Below are 5,107 nucleotides of genomic sequence, written 5' to 3' on the forward strand. Positions count from 1 at the left end.
ATATTTATGTATATTTATAGACAGAGATATTAAATCAACTTGCATTATGTCAGTCATGTTGAGTTATGTTGTTATGTTATTATGTTGTTACCATAACATGGTGTTATGTCATCTTATCGATATTCTGCATCATCTTAGATTAATTATATCGAGTTATTTATATGTAGTATATTCATACATAGTATATATATAAGAATTTTATAGTATGCCTATTTTATAAAGTGTATATGTTATATTAATTATATTGTGTTATTTATATGTAGTACATTTATTCATATATAGCATATATATATAAGAATTTAATATTATGCCTATTTTACATGGTGTATACGTTATATAAGACCTATCCATACACACTCTATTTATAGCCTTTATTGTTCACACCCAGCCAAGAGACAGGAGCTGAGTCCACCCGAGGCATCATTGTGCTGCTATAAACCTGTCACTGTGTGAGCCATAAACAGGGAATAGGGACGGACCAAGCTCGGCTCCTTATCTCCAGATAAGACAATACCCCTATAGGAATCTGAACTCCTGAACTCCGGCTGAAGGCAGAAGCAGAACCACAATGGAACAGCCCCCATTACATTACACAGACCCATAGAACTCAACCAATGCCATGAGGACACCCCTGGAGCATCCGGTCTCGATGGGGGCATCTTCTTGCCTCTGTAACCTTTGCATTTGCTGGCAGCAAGAGGTTAATGGGCACCAAACCTCCTCCATGCTATGCGTGGTTCATTGAATCATGGATGGTTTGAGTTGGAAGATCGTCTGGCTCCAAAGGCCATCTGGGTCCACAGATCATCTGGTTCCAAAGACCATCTACTCTGTGCTCAAAGAAGGTCAAAGATCATCCAGTTCTATGGTTCTTAGGGTCCCAGAATCATTTGGGTTGGAAAAGACCTTCAAGACCATCAAGGCCAACCAGAAATCATGTTGCAAAGCTCTTTTTGTGCCCAATTCTCCCTTGCAACAAACCCCCATGTTCTGGAGGGTTCTCACCAGTGGGAGTTTGCAGAACACGCTGGGAAGGAAATGGGACTCTCAGTGCTTTGCTCCCTAGAAAAACCCCTATGAAATGCTTGGGGTGATGCAAAGCATCCAGTTTTGATTCTGTTTCCTACTGCTTTTCATTTTCCTGATGCTCCAGAAGGAAAAGTGCACATTTGGGCTTGTTTTTTTGCCACCAAATTTGTGCTTTTTCTATGTAAAGAAGGAGATTAATTTGTCCTAAATATAGAATTCATATCAATTCATTTATATGAATTACATTCATTTATATAGTCTATATTATATATTCTATGTTACATATTATATTCTGCATTCTATATTCTATATTATAAATTACATTCTATATTCTATACTACATATTATATATGATAGACTATATATTCTGTATATATTACATCATATATTATATATTGCATTATATATCATATATATTAACATATAACATATTATATACTATATTATATATAGTATAATATCTACTTTATGATATATTAATTATATTATTATAATATATCATATATATCATGTATCATATATATGAATTACTTTCATATATTCATGTATATATTCATATATACATGTGAACAGGGGACAATGATTATTTGCAAGGGAACAGCCTGAGGAGCCTCCACAAAATCCATGAAATCCATGAATCCATGAAAACTAATTTCTTGTCTAATAATATAGTAATACTACTACTAATAATAATAATATAATAATAATAATAATAATAACGAAATAATTCCATGTCTCTGCCTCTCTGCAACTGCCTTTCACATTGCCCCAGCATTGGCCAGGAGCCCTAAGAGCTGGCATTCATTGGGATGAAAACTAATAATACTGATAATATAAGTTTAATTAATCATCTAATGTAATTACTATTTAATTAGTATTATTAGATAATTATCTAATGCTATCAGAATTAATAATTATAATTATTCATATCAATAATACAGGCTAAATGCTTAAACTTAGAATGTGTTATCCTTGGTGTTGCTGCTGCTACTACTATTATTCTTAGTAATATTATGTATATATTATTATTATTAATATATTAGTATATTATTAGTATATTATTATTATTAATGTAGTAACATTAGTATTGTTAGCATTATTCACGTTTTATTGCCCTCAACACCCATCCCAACCAACCAAAACATTGCCTCTTCCCTCCTTTCATTCCCAAGTATTTCCATGTTCAAAATCAGAGTGTTTCATTCCCAAATGGCCATTCCAGAGCCCCTGCAACAAGTGGGAAAGCCCCTGCGAAATCCAGGGCATCTCCTCAGCTCCCAATTGGATTGGCAGGAATCAAGAGCCAAACATGGCCTGAATTATTGGGAATTATGGAATTAATCAGTTCAATTATTAAGGGTGATTATAAGTCAATGTATGAAGAGTCCTGACAAGGAGCCAGCTAGAACTAAGGGAATTATGGCCAATCCATGAGCATCTCCTTGGTCTCCTCTTGGGGGCTGGAGGACCTCCAACCTAGCTGGGGCTGGACCCCCTCTTTCTTCACTGGGATCACTCTTGGGATACTGGTTTATACCAGGATGACCCCAATGTAGAGCTGGGGAGGGGACAAGAAGCCACCACCATCACCCCTTTGAGAGTCCTGTTTTGGGATGACACCTTCCACATCACCCCCCTTCCATTGCCACTTGCTTCCTGATGGACTCTGACCCCCACCCCAGGTAGGACTTTGGCCACAAACACACCCCAATGGGATATTATGGGCAAGGCATGGACTTTGCCCCCCTCAGACACCTCCCAGGTGCAGGAGAGGTGAGAAAAACACCATAAACCAGTTAAATAGAGCACTGGTGACAGGGAGGGGCATGGTTGTGGTGGGGTGGTGGTGGGGATGATTGTAGTGGTGGGGATGGTGGTGGTGGTGGGGATGGTGGTGGTGGTGGGGATGGTAGTGGTGCTGGGGATGGTTGTAGTGGTGGGGAAGGTGGTGGTGGTGGGGATGGTAGTGGTGGTGGGGATGGTTGTAGTGGTGGGGATGGTGGTGGTGGGCATGGTGGTGGTGGTGTGGATGGTTGGAGTGATGTGGGGAAGGTGGTGGTGGTGGGGATGGTAGTGGTGGTGGGGATGGTAGTGGTGGTGTGGATGGCTGGAGTGATGTGGGGAAGGTGGTGGTGGTGGGGGATGGTAGTGGTGGTGGGGATGGTAGTGGTGGTGGGGATGGTAGTGGTGGTGGGGATGGTGGTGGTGGTGTGGATGGTTGGAGTGATGTGGGGAAGGTGGTGGTGGTGGGGATGGTAGTGGTGGTGGGGATGGTAGTGGTGGTGTGGATGGCTGGAGTGATGTGGGGAAGGTGGTGGTGGTGGGGGATGGTAGTGGTGGTGGGGATGGTAGTGGTGGTGGGGATGGTTGTAGTGGTGGGGATGGTGGTGGTGGTGGGGATGGTTGGAGTGGTGTGGGGAAGGTGGTGGTGGGGATGGCGGTGGTGCAGGAGGAGTTGGTGGTCACTGAAGTGATTCCTGATGCAGCAGTTCTAGATCTACTCATGGGGATGGAGGGGCTCAGAGGACCATTAGGACCTATGGGGCCAGGAGGGCTGGAGGGGCTGGTGGGGCTGGTGCTGCCACCATTGCCCATAGAGCTCAACAGGCCCATGGTACTCATTCAGTGGTGTCCCCACCATCCATGGGGTGACCATGTGGTGGTGGCCACCTTGGGACCCCTCCATGTCAACCACCCTCCCCAAAGGCCCAACATGTGTCACCCAATGAGGGGACAAGAAAATAAGTGCTTTATTCAACTACAAACAGGGAGTTGATGGAGCCACGCAGGGAGGAAGGTGGGAGATGTCTTGGTGCTTCCTCACCCGTGGCTCTTGGGTTTTTCTGCTCAAGGGATGATGATCTGGGATGGCTTCTGGATGTGGATCTGGGGAGGAAGGAAGGAGAGACAGGGGTGGAACAGGGGGGTTGTCCCCATTATGGTGAGGGGGCCCTAGGGACATGGCACCCACCTTCTGTGAGGTGTCCACCTTCTCCAGGTAAATCTGGGTGGTGCTGGGGGTCTCCAGGTCTGTTGGGGGAAGGAATGAGAGCATAGACCACAGCAGCATACTGAGAGGCTGCAGCTCCACCTGACCACCACCACCCATTCATCATCCATCCATCCATCCATCCATCCATCCATCCATCCATCCATCATCATCCATCATCCATCCATCATCCATCCACCATCCACCATCCATCCATTCATCCATCCATCCATCATCCATCCATCATCAATCCACCATCCACCATCCATCCATTCATCCATCCATTCATCCATCCATCATCCATCCATCCATCATCCCTCCATCCATCATCCATCATCCATCCATCATTCATCCATCATTCATCCATCACCCATCATCCATCCCACCAGCTCCATTACCTTCCAGCATGATTCCTTGATTGTTCATGGCAAAGCCCTGGGGGCTGCTCCAGCTCTCTTCGATGCTGCAGTAGAGCTCTGAGTGGGACGTCAACTTATCCCTGCATGGTGCCATGGAGACGGATGAGAACTGTACCCGCTCCTACGGGACAACCCCTTGTCCCCATCCCACTTGCCTGTACATCTCTTTCTGCCTCCTCGCCCGCACCAGGAAGATGGTGAAGATGCCGATGGCCAACACCAGCCCGGTCACCGGGACCCCTATGGCTACCCCAACCTTGCTGATCCGTGAGCTGCAGGCCTTGTCCTGGTACCAAAACGCCGCCTTGTCCGAGCATCTGATGAGGACACATCCACGTCCACATCCACATCCAAGTGGTGCCACCAGCACCCAGCCAAAGAAGGGGCACCCATTGCGTGGAGGATACCCAGTGGGGTCCTTACATGCACTCTGGTCCTTGTTCGAGCACCTTGCAGGTGCCAAAGATGCAGGGGAAGGGGTTAGTTGCTCGCTGGTCACATCTGGTGATGCAGATGACACCGGTGACCGTGAGGAGTGGCGAGTAGTAGGAACTGAAGTTCTCCAGAGTGAGGCTATCACAGACACCTAAGGGTGGGAGGTCACAGCTCAGGGATGTGGCTTAGGGGGGTCCCAGGGTTGATAGGAACATCTCCATGGGTTCACTTACTC

This window comes from Psittacula echo (genome assembly GCF_963264785.1).
Source record: "Psittacula echo genome assembly, chromosome: 19".
NCBI lineage: Eukaryota > Metazoa > Chordata > Aves > Psittaciformes > Psittacidae > Psittacula > Psittacula echo.